Source organism: Felis catus, chromosome D3 (assembly GCF_018350175.1).
Source record: "Felis catus isolate Fca126 chromosome D3, F.catus_Fca126_mat1.0, whole genome shotgun sequence".
Lineage (NCBI taxonomy): Eukaryota > Metazoa > Chordata > Mammalia > Carnivora > Felidae > Felis > Felis catus.
In genome coordinates, this window is record NC_058379.1 from 12,271,096 (window position 1) to 12,283,622 (window position 12,527).

Consider the following 12,527-nt stretch of genomic DNA (forward strand, 5'->3'; position numbering starts at 1 on the left):
ACCTCTTTGTCACCCCTGCGAGAACATTAAGAAGCACGAAGCGTTCTTATTTTTTATTTTTAACTTCTTTTATTTATTTATTTTTTTGAATTTACATCCAAATTAGTTAGCCTATAGTGCAACAATGATTTCAGGAGTAGGTTCCTTAGTGCCCCTCATCTATTTAGCCCATCCCTCCTCCCACAACCCCTGCAGTAACCCTCTGTTTGTTCTCCATATTTATGAGTCTCTTCTGTTTTGTCCCCCTCCCTGTTTTTATATTATTTTTGTTTCCCTTCCCTTATGTTCATCTGTTTTGTCTCTTAAAGTCTTCCTGTGAGTGAAGTCATGTGATATTTGTCTTTCTCTAATTTCACTTAGCATAATACCCTCCAGGTCCATCCACGTAGTTGCCAATGGCAAGATTTCATTCTTTTTGATTGCTGAGTAATACTCCATTGTATATAGATACCACATCTTTATCCATTCATCCATTGATGGACATTTGGGCTCTTTCCATACTTTGGCTATTGTTGATAGTGCTGCTATAAACATGGGGGTGGATGTGTCCCTTCGAAACAGCACCCCTGTATCCCTTGTATAAACGCCTAGTAGTGCACTTGCTGGGTCGTAGGGTAGTTGTATTTTTAGTGTTTTGAGGAACCTCCATGCTGTTTTCCAGAGTGGCTGCACCAGCTTGCATTCCCAGGGTTATTTTTAATTTATGACAAGAAAACAGACCACATTAGCTTGCTTGCTCAAGGTCGGCAGCTGGTAAACGGCAGATGTAAGGTTTGAACCCAGGCTTGAAAGACCTGTGAGTGTTCACGGGTGTGTTTTCAAACGTTCTCATGGTCATTATCATCTCTCTCACCATCATCGTTACTGCTGTCATCAAGCCGAAAGATCCTTCTTAAAAAGAAAAACAATCTGGGGGAAAAAAAACTTCACAGGGAACATGAATAAAGAAAGTAGATAATATTTGGGCGCCTGGGGGGCTCAGTCGGTTGAGCGTCCGACTTCGGCTCAGGTCACGATCTCACAGCTCATGAGTTCGAGCCCCGCGTCGGGCTCTGTGCTGACAGCTCGGAGCCTGGAGCCTGCTTCGGATTCTGCGTCTCCCTCTCTCTCTGCCCCTAACCCCCTCGCATCCTGTCTCTGTCTCTCTCAAAAATCAATAAACATTAAAAAAAATTTTAAAAAAAGAAAGTAGATAATATTAGTATTTTTTTCACCTCTTAAATTCAAGACATTCAGAATGTTAATATATACCACACGTAAGATCAGACGCTGGGGAAACCAGCCTTTTGTGATGATGAAAATGTGAAATCAGGTATTCTCCGTGACATTCGCGTCTTGTACAATGTAATTCAACTTCTTATTGTTTCATTCTTCGTCATCACCATGTCAGGATCCTATAGATCAAGAGACATTTACAGAAAGGATACTTTAGGATCTCAAGATACTCTCAGTCAGCTCAATTTAAAGGCTTGGAGAGGGCAATAGGAAATTTATGTTTTGCGTTGAATCCCTGAAACATTCGGTAACTATTCTTTAAGTACATGCAAGCCAGCTAAGGGTTCCTTAATTTACTGCCAGGGCAATAAACACCCATAATAAAATGTTATCTCAACATAATATGTTCCACATTCAATTTTTCTTATAACCCAGTGTCTTAAGGCAGATCCTAGTCAAAGGTATCTCTTCCCCCAAGACAAAAAAAAAAAAAAAAAAAAAAAAAAAAAAAAAAAACCCCAAGCAAACAAAACAAAGGGAACACAGAGGACCGCAAGCTACCACTCATCCATCGGGATACCTTTGATGAACATAGAACGCTTGATCAACAGCCGCACAAGCAGCAATGATATTTCCTTATCTCACAAGTTATTCTTAAAGACAAAAAGAAGAAGTATAACAGGATTCTTGTCCTTAAAAGCACCCTATCTGCTGTCTGCAGAGTGAGCGAGTTTCCGTGTGTCGGGCACACTCCGCCAAAGTGGGGACAGATTTGATTTGACAAGATGACCAGGTGTTAAGAGCGAGAGACAGAGAGGCAAGAAAGCATCAGCACCGCCTCCAAGGTGCCCCATGATCTGGCATTTCCAGATCAAGTCCCCCTCTCTTCCCTCGCGTCCCCTCCCACCTGATTAACCGCTTCGCTCTGTGGACCAAAGCCAAACATTCAGCGGCACCAACAAAGCTCCAAGCCTTTGCCTGGGCCGTGCTGCCGGCTGGCTGTCTCCTGGAGGATCTGACCCAGCCTTCCATCTATTAAGTGCCAGCTCACATGCCTCGTCCCCATCATGCTTTCCCCCCATCGTCCACGGCAGAAGTCATCCCTGAGTCTCTCCTTCCTAATGTTACCAATACTACGAATATTACTCCTACCGACCATTGCCTCGGGTGTCGCCATGACCTGTGTCACACCCTGTGCTGAGCACTTTACACACATTGACTCATTGAATCCCCACAACAGTCCATCGATATTGTTTGCCTCTCCTTCACTCCCCCTTTTCCTTCCTCGTCGTCATCGTCCTTGTCGTCTTCGTCGCCATCATCATTTTCCTCCCTTCTTCCTCCTCTTCCTCCTCCTCCTTCTTTACCATCGTTATTCCCATTTCGTAGACAAGGACACTGAGGTCTCGGGTGCTCTGCCTGGCACGCAGTAGGCCTTGGCAACTATTGACAATTTTAAAAGCTACTTTCTTTTGAGTGGGGAAAGCCTTCACGTGGTTGAAAAATCACAAGGCGCAAAAGGGAACAGAATGGAAAGTCTCTCAACCCTGGCGTCCAACCCTCCCCTCCTCCTGTTCCCCTGTCCTCTGAGCCAATCTGTTAATGCTGGTTTCTTACCTACCCTTCTAGAAATGTTTTACGCACATACAAGGAAATAGGTAAACACGCGCTCATCCCTCCTTTTCAAATATAAATGGTAGGGCACTGTAAATGCTGCCCTATGCTTTTACGTTAGCTATTTGTTGCTGTTGTCGGCTATTCAACTTATTGCAAAGTTACCTAAAAAACAACAAAACGAGAAACCTATTACCCTCCCTTCTACACTCAGCCTAAAAACGTACTGAGGTTTGTCTCAAGTTGGAAGGAAAAAAATAATCCACCCCTGCCAGCCTCTCCCTACGTTCATTGCTTTTCTTCCCAACTAGACAGAAGCCCCTGTGGGGCAGGCCTAAGGTCTACTTTTCCAGTGCCTTCTACCGGACCAGTGCTCCTCAGTGTTTGACGGAGCCGGTGAGGCCCCAGAGGGAAGAGCCGAGGGTCCAGGCTCCAGGGTTTTGATCACAGGCTGACCACGCTAACCCATGACGTTCACACATTTCAGCAGGCAGGTCTGGGTACGGGGCAGTAGATTCGGGAGTCTGAGACTACACAGAGGCTCTTCGTGAATCTCCGGTGGCTTCTGGGTCTCCATATGGAATTCTAGCCTTCACCTTCTTTAATCTTGTAAGTTCTCTTTGGTTTTATCTCTGACCAACAGCCTCACTTCGGCTTTGTGTTCTGGTCGTGTGAAAGCCAGAGGGTCTCGAAGCAAATTGGTAGCTTTCTGCCCACCACCCTCCCCATCGGATGGTGCCATCGACACCACTTGCGTTGGAGGAAGGGGTAGGCGATGTGTCATCATTTTTTGGTTTCTGGAAGGACATTCCCCTGTTTTGTTCCCACGGTGACTTCCCACAATCCTCAGAATGTCGTGAGGCTGAAAGGAAGGGTCAGCTATGGGCAGCCGAAGTCCCAGGGCCCCACTGACAGGCGACAAAGGGGGAACGTGTCCTTGGGTGTGCCTTCGTGCTAGGCTTCTCTCTCCCTTCCCCAAACTTCCTTTCTCTTTCCCCTCCGGTGTTTATACCACATGCCCCTGGCCTACCACCCAAGATGCCTGGCAGTCTCTGACTCAGAGACTCTTGAGTTTTCACACTCCTTCTGCCTCTTGGGTCCAGCTGCTTTGCCCACACGAAAAAACTGATTTTACCATCAGCCGCCTACACGAGGTTCCATTTTCCGGTGCAATTTCCTTCAAATAATCCCTCTCTCCCCCAAGCAATCCTCACGACCAGAGTTTACACCTCTTTTCCCGGCCCTTCTCCCCGGGTCCCCGTCAGCATAATTCCCCGTCTCCCCTCCCCACGATGAGCCCACTTTTCCAGTGAGAATTTCCAAGTTGTAATTGTTCGGGAGAGCTGAGGTCTAAGCTCGAAGCTTCTGTTGAGCAGGCTTCAGGGGCCCAGACGTTTTTATATGAATTCAGACTGCTGGAACACCCAGCCACGAAGGGTTTTATGTTCTGTTGGCATAGGCTTCTTTGCCAACTAAGCTTCAAGAAGTTTATAGGTTTGGTCGAGTTTCACGGCAAGTCTTGGAAGGATTTCTCAGAGTTATGTAATCATTGGAAGAATAAAGGGTGTGTGTGTGTGTGTGTGTGTGTGTGTGTGTGTTTCCTGATGCTGTGCTTTTTCTTCTGTAAGGGAAAAAAAAACCCTTAATACAAAGGAATGTGTGAAAGGCCCAAATGTAAAAGCTCTAGGGCCTTTGGAGGACTGCTAAGGAGTAAGAGGGCCAAAATGTGTTCAGCACAATTGTCTCCGTTCGAGCACTAACACGATGCAACAACACTTCCAGCTCCCCGGGGATTCCTGGCAGACCTGTGCGCTGGCTCGTTCCTTCTCCTGAACCTCTTCATAACACGCATCCCCATAGGTATTCGTGAATTAGTGGTGGACCTATTCGTGTCCCAGCTGCCTTTCCTGCAAACATAGGGGCTCCCTGAGGGGAAGATTCTTCCCCTCATGTGTGGTGCTATACTCCAGTCCAGTAAAGGAGCTGACACCGCGGGGGAGCAGGAGGGGCTCCACGAACATGTGTTCATGAGGGAGCAGAACTGGGTTCGTAACTGCATCCCCAGCATTCAGCATGATTGGCACCTACGAGGAGCCCAGCAGGTGTTTGTGGAAACAAGTGAAGGGAGAAAGGCTTATTTTAGGTCCAACTGCTCATTCGTCTCTTGAGGGATTTTGGACGGCCTCCTGGACCTCGTCAATGCCATCTTGTGCAAACTCGGAAGTCTGTTCCGTTCTACCGGGCTGCCGGCCTCTCCACCTTTGGGAGGCAGCAGCTAAAAGCCTTCGCCCGGCTGCTTGGGATCTTCCCCTGCGTGTTCCGGGGTCCGCTACCCATCTGGGCAGAGGTGATACACACAGTGGAGGGCACTTCCTCCCTGGGTTTTCCTTTTCTTGAGTTGGTGCAGGTCAGTGACTGCTCCCAGGCTAGAAGCAATGGGAACAGGACGGTCACCGAAGGCAGTTCCTTTCTTTCCACAGTCAGTCACTCTTCAGTGCCTTCAGGTAGCTTTTCTTCCCAATATTTTGTTTAGGGTTCATTGTTATCTGCCAGAGGGGTAAAAGACCTGTCCACCTAGCTATCTATGCATCTTTCTATCTAATTACTGTTGTTGCTTGTGAACGATTGAGACCAATCTAGCTGGTCTCAGCGGAATATACGTTTGTTAAAAGATACTACGTGACTCACAGCATCTCCAGGAGGGCCGGAGGGGTCAAACCTGTAGCATAGATAACCAAGGATAACATCCAGACCACACTACGATGCCCCAGCGAAACCTGCAAATCCTCTCGCTACTGATACTACAGCTCATGCTCACGCTCCAGTTCTCACTGTACTGTTCTCCACCCTACGGTTCTTACCGGGGAAACTGGGAGCCAGATATCAAAAGCTCTCCTTGCCTGGAAATTGGGACATTGTCACTTCCATCCTCACAAAATGATGGCTTTTATGCAAGCCTGCTTTTTTTTTTTTTTTTTTTTTTTTTTTTTTTTTTTAATGTTGGGAGTGTTTGGTGGAACGTGGGCCAAATCTCTAGCTGCAAGGGAGGCTGGAAAATTAGTCTAGCTTCTGTCTTCAGAAGGGGCTTATCATGTGGGGAATCCTCGAAACAAAGGTAAAATTTTCAGATGATGTTAGGTGGCCGAAACCATGAGAGACACCAAGAAACAAACCTACGTTGGGGCGCCTGGGTGGCTCAGTCGGTTGAGGGCCCGACTTCGGCTCAGGTCATGATCTCACCCTCTGTGAGTTCGAGCCCCGATCTCACCCTCTGTGAGTTCGAGCCCCGCGCGGGGCTCTGGGCTGACAGCTCGGAGCCTGGAGCCTGCTTCGTTTTCTGTGTCTCCCTCTCTGCCCCTCCCCCTTTCATGCTCTGTATCTCTCTCTCTCTCTCTCTCTCTCTCCCTCCTCTGTCAAAAATAAACATTTTAAAAAAATTAAAAAAAACCCAAACCTACAATAACTAGTAGTTTTAACTAGTAGTTACCCACAATAACTAGTAGTTCTAACTAGTAGTCACCTACAATAACTAGTAGTCTTAACTAGTAGTTACCCACATTAACTAGTAGCTACCCACATTAACTAGTAGTCACCTACATTGACTAGCAGTTTTAACTAGTTATCTACTTTAATTAGTAGTTTTAACTAGTAGTTACCTACATTAACTAGTAGTTTTAACTGGTAGTTACCTACGTTAACTAGTAGTTTTAACTGGTAGTTAACTAGTAATTAACTAGTAATTTGTCCATCTCTCCCTCTTACCATTCCTCATCTATATCTACATACTTTTCCATCTTGGGGGACCGAAGCTCCGTCTTGTTCATCAATTCATCCCTAGCATTGAATCCAAGCCACGTAGTAGACAGTCACCATAATCATGATACAAATGCACTTTGCACAGTGATTTATAGATGCAAAGAGTTTGACACAACTACATATTACTTGTCACAATGCCACGGGGTGGGGTGGGGGGTGGATAGGTTGTGTTGTCGTCTCTCTTGGACGGATCGGAGAACCACTGTCCAGGGAATTAGAGGGAAGCGTCACAGGGCACAAGGGTGCATACGGTACTGGAACTAAGCATTCGCCTGGAACACTCAGCCTTTAAGTCCCGAGTGTTTCCTGTTAGCGCAGTTGGGAAGGACTAGGCTTTACTGCTGTATCAGGCTAATCTAAAGATCTGTGATATGGGGCACCCGGGTGGCTGGGTCGGTTAAGCGTCCGCCTCCATTTTGGCTCAGGTCACGATCTCGGGGCTTCGCGGGTTTGAGCCCTGCCTCAGGCTCTGCACTGGCGGCTTGAAGCCTGCTTGGGATTCTCTCCCTCTTTGCTCTCTGTCCCTCCCCCACTCGTGCTGTCTCTGTCTCTCTCAAAATAAATGAATAAACTTAAAAAAAAAAAAAAAGATCTGTGCTATGAGGGTGAACAGCATACAACTTTATTCTTGACTCATGTAAGTGACCAGCTCCTTGCACTTCCCCCAGGACTGTTGTATTTGGAGGTGTAAACAGCTCTGCCCCGGGGCCCCTGGTTGGCTCCGTCAGTGGAGCCTCGTAACTCCTGATTTTGGTTACGGTCCCGATCCCGGGTTGGTGGGATCAGGCCCGTGGCAGGCTAGATGTGAGCACAGATCCTCTCCCTCTCTCCCTGCCTCTCCCCCCACTTGTGCATGTGCATTCTCTCTCTCTCTCTCTCTCTCTCTCTCTCTCTCTTTCTCAAAATAAATAAATAAATAAAAACTTAAAAAAAAAATTACTTGCTGACAGTCCTGACACCCGGAACTCCAGCGTCCCAAGGCAAACCGGGGTGTTGGTCATTCTGTTCATTCAGTGATGATGCAGGTCCAGGCAGGGCTCCACCATTTCGTAGGCCTGCCCTCTGGAATACGTGGCCTCTGAGATCAAAACAGAAGAGAGGACCAGAGAGTCACAGGGAACACGTTTGGAGGGGGTCAGATGGGGGAATGGCTTCCACGACTTCTGCTCACTGCCCATTGGCCAAAACTCAGTCATGTGACTCCAACCTAGCTGCAAGGGAAGCTGGGAAATGTAGTTTCCCTGTGTGGACGGGAAGTGCGTTTGCCCCGAGGACGGTGCACTAAATTCCGCCTCTCGGCAGTGTTGTCTCTTTTATCTTGGTGTTTCCTACAGGGTCCGGTATGGTCTCTTGTAATCTGGTGGGCAAGGACTGCTTGCCCATCGGGGATATTGTGATCTGTAATAATGTATTGCAATCAAAGGAGCCAAATGAATTTTTTGGTTTTTGGTTTAGGGGCGCCTGGGTGGCTCCGTTAGTTGGTTGAGCGTAGGGCTTCAGCTTAAGTCATGATCTCGTGGTTGGTGTGTTGGAGCCCCGTGTCGCGCTCGGAGCCTGGAGCCCGCTTGGGATTCTGTGTCTTCCCGCCCCCCCGCCCCTCCCCCCTCTGCCCCTCCCGCCTCTGTCTCTCAAAAATAAACATGAAAAAGACATTTTTTTAAAAGTTGCCTTTACGCCACCCCGTAGGCAGTCACGCGTGCAATAGCGTTACACCTAAAAAGCAATGTACACACCTTAATTTAAAAAATACTTTATTGGGGCGCCTGGGTGGCTCAGTCGGTTGAGCATCCGACTTCAGCTCAGGTCACGATCTCACTGTCCGTGAGTTCGAGTCCCGCGTCGGGCTCTGGGCTGATGGCTCAGAGCCTGGAGCCTGCTTCCGATTCTGTGTCTCCCTCTCTCTCTGCCCCTCCCCCATTCATGCTCTGTCTCTCTCTGTCTCAAAAATAAATAAATGTTAAAAAAATTTTTTTTAAATAAAAAAATAAAAAATACTTTATTGGTGAAAAATGCTAACCATCGTCTGAGCTTTCAGTAAGTTGTAATCACTGATCACAGATCACCACAACAAATGTGATTGATGAGAAAAACGTCTGAAATATTGCAGGAATGGCCAAAAGGTGACACAGAGACACAAAGCGAGCAGATACGGTTGGAAAATTGTGCTAATAGACTCTCTTGTTTTTTATTTTTTTTTAAACATTTATTTATTTTTGAGACAAAGAGAGACGGAGCACGAACGGGGGGGGGGGGTCAGAGAGAGAGGGAGAGAGAGGATCCCAAGCAGGCTCTGTGGCCAGCACAGAACCCGATGCGGGATTCAGCGTCACCAACAGCGAGATCCTGTTCTGAGCTGAAATCAAGGGTCAGACACAACCCACTGAGCCAGCCAGGTGCCCCATATATCCTTTTTTTAATGGTGGAATAGTATATACCTTTATGGATGTACTACAATTTATTTCGAGAATCTCATCTTGAGGGGCACGTTAGTTAAGGGGACAGGCTCTGGATGTAGGTTACTGGGGCCCAAATGCTGGCTCTAACATCATGGTTCCACTTGTGTAAAGGAAATGCATACTCTGGCCCCACACTCGAGAGGATCCTGTGCTGGTCCTCCCCCACGCCAGCCCTCCCTGGAGGTGGTTGAGTAGTCTATGCAGTGAGGAGATGCGCTTTTGCAGAACCCACATCCCCTTCCAAACCACACTCCTGTACCTGGGGTCTCCGAATCTCTTGCCCTGGCAACCCCGAATCGTCTGGGGCCTGTGCTTGTTTTAATCTGGGCGTGGCCTCCTGAGGAACAACTATGCTTCCAGTGTGTGTGCTCATAGATCTGAAGGGTGTCAGGGGCCCCTGTTTAAGACGGAGGGGTCTTGGGGCGCGCCTGGGTGGCTCAGTCCGTTAAGCATCCGATTCTTGGTTTCTGCTCAGGTCACGATCTCGCAGTTTTGTGAGTTTGAGCCCCATGTTGGGCTCTGCGCTGGCAGCACGGAGCCTGCCTGGGATTCTGTCTCGCTCCCTCTCTCTCTGCCCCTCTCCCACTCACGCCGTCTCTGTCTCTGATGGAGGGGTCTTGGGTAAAGCTTGGATGTGCTGGCCGGCCTGTCCACACACGTGGGCAGGTGGCCCCTCAACAGCTTGGGTTGGAGCCAGGGGTGGGAGGAGAAAGGGAGCAGGTGGCCGGCTGTGTCCATCCCGTGCCACCACAGCCAGCCACAGAACTCCAAGGAGCCTAAGGATTCGACACTCAGACGTGGCCTCACCTATTTGTCCAGACTTGAGGATAGAAAACCCAAGACTTGACGGTCGATTAGCTAGATTTGTAACTTTTCCAATGGCCTGTAGGCCTCCCGTGTTTTCTCTCGCCCCGGGCCTGGCACACATTGAGCATGAACTTCCCTGGCTCCGTGCTCACAAGCTGTGCAACTTTGGGTAGTTGTCTAATCTCTTCGTGCCTCAGTTTTCTTACCTCTAAAGTGGGCCACCTGAGGCTACCAACCTCACAGGGTTGTTGTGGGGATGAAATGAGCTAATACAGGCAGAGTGCCTAAAATAGTGTCCGGGCACATGGGAAACACTCAATGTTGAACATGATCATTGTTATGGCTGTTATTATTAGCAGTGCCATGATCGTTTTTTGTTATTAAATCTTAGATTCGTTCCCAGTCTTTGCTAACCGAAGCAATAATTCAGCGAGCACCTTTTGAACTGCATATCGGTGCACATCCATAATCATTTCTTTAGGGCAAAAACAAAAAAAGCCATGTGCTAGACAGGAAATTTTAGGGTCAAAGAGGGTGCACTTTTTAAAGTCTTTTGATATGTTAATAAGCTGCTTCTAGAATTAAATTAGCTGAACATATTATTCATTAGTTATAATTCCCTGACCGTTGAGGGTTTGGACCCTAAATTACCCAGGTTGTTAGTGACATGTTTAAAAAAATTTTTTTGTTGTTGGTGACATTTAAATTTAAACTCTTAGTGGGAGAAAATAAGTCCGTGAATGAAAAGCTGGATTAACCTGAACAAAAACTAATTAATAGCCGTCTGCTACCCAGGAAATCAAAAAGCATATAATGAAGTCAAATGCAAAGCCCAGAAGTTCTTTCATTGACGGTAGACTGTATTCAGTATAGAGAACATTCTTTAGATCTCTTCCTTGCCTCGGAAAAGCCTGTGGCTGCAAGGCTTTATCCCAGCCTCCCCTGCCCCCTTTCCAGCTTACCTCATTTTCCTTCCTGGACAAGGTTTTTCATCCTGTGCACGGAGGAGTTCTGTATTCACTTTGCTCATCTTTCCCTTGAGAAATCAATATGCTTCTGTGACTTACTGTCAGCCCCTGGCAGCTGGGGGTTCAGAGAGGTGGCCGTGGCAGGTGGAGATTTGGGGCAGGTGTTATTTCCTTTTGGAAATGAGCTCTAGGAAGGTGACAGAAGCCGATGGAGTTGAGTGTGGGGTTTAGTTACTCCATAACCCCCAAGAGGACAATATAGCTCATGTATTTTCATCAGCGTTTGGGAAGGTCTAATTTCCACCTGTACCAAGTGTGGGAAAGAGGGAAACCATGACCAGCTGGGGCTGTGCTGTTTGCCGGGGGTCCACTCTGTACCCTCCTCCTTTCTGCTCTGTGCCCAAGGAACTGGCCAGCACGGGCTGCCTCAGTGTGCTCCCTTACCCTGGGGTTTCTATGTGGGTTTAGCCAATGGGAGGCACCAGCTGGGAAGGAGGGAGGGGAGAGAGGCTGGGGTATTTCTTCCTCCGGCTCCTCTGTTCCAAGTGGCAGGCTTGAAGTGGCTGCTTTGCTGTAAGAAAAGCCACATGTCCTATTGTAGCTCTCCCTGATGCTTCAGTTCTTGCCAAGTGCTGACGACCTTGCAGGCTAAAGAGGGGCAGGTAGCATTTTCCTGATTTTCCAGAGTGTTCTGGACCATGCGTGCCTAGTTAGTTGCTCTTAACTTTGTCCACAGGGTTATGAATAAATTCTCCCCTTTGGAGTAGGCTGGGTCCTGCCGGGGGTCTGTTTAAGACAGAAACTCTGTGGTTTGGACCAAATGTCAGAAGGGGGTTAACCTGCTGTTTTTCACAGCATAATCAAGGGACAACAGAGCGTGGTGGCTAAGGATCCGAGAGGCTGAGGTCCTGATTCTATCACTTCCTAGCCGTGTGACCTGGTGCATGTGACGTCATCTCTCTGATACCAGGAATACTTCTTGGGATTCTTGATGAATCAGCAAGATGGCGCCTCTTAAGCACCTGGGCATCTGGGAGCCACTGAGGAAAGGTGAACTGTTACTACCGTCTGTCCCACTTATCTGTTGCGCATAGCCAACCACCCTAAAACCCGGGGGCTCGTGAGTCTGCCTAGGAGCTTGTTATCGGGGCGGGATTCGGTGGGGATGACTTGCCTTTGTGTCACACCTTGCCCGGGGTCTCTCTACTGGCGGGCTGGACCATCTGGGGGCTGGTTGGGCGTTACTGTCTCTTCATGTTATCTCAAAGCTTCTGTGTGTCCCCCCATCCCCACCCAGCACAGAAGTCTCAGGGCAATCAGACTCCCTCCACAGCAGGAACAGAAGCTGGGCAGCAACTCAAGGATTCCTAAGATGGAGTCTAAGCCATCCCAGAATATCCCTTTCACCACTTTCTGCCAGTCAGACAAATCAGTAGGGCCAGCGGGGAAATTCCAGCGTGGAGGAATTCGATGCCACTCCTCAACAGACACAGAGAGAAGAATCTTTGGTCATCTACACTGTCATTCACTGAGGGGAGCAGTGTGGGTGGTTGTGGGCTATAAATAAAAAAGGGAAATTTGGGGATTTTTAGCCAATTTTTCACATTTTAGAAATACGCCTACCATGGGTGAATATTTACTATATGGAAGT

At 48.0% G+C, this 12,527-nt stretch overlaps 1 long non-coding RNA gene across 1 annotated transcript; it reads right to left on the reverse strand.

Annotated features, from left to right (window-relative positions):
- Nucleotides 1–1,085: 1,085 nt before the first annotated feature.
- Nucleotides 1,086–11,184, reverse strand: LOC109493210. The gene is made up of 3 exons (XR_002147314.3): nt 10,871–11,184; nt 7,586–7,723; nt 1,086–1,394 (listed from the first exon to the last, which is right to left on the reverse strand). It is a non-coding gene; the product is annotated as an uncharacterized LOC109493210 (long non-coding RNA).
- Nucleotides 11,185–12,527: the final 1,343 nt, after the last annotated feature.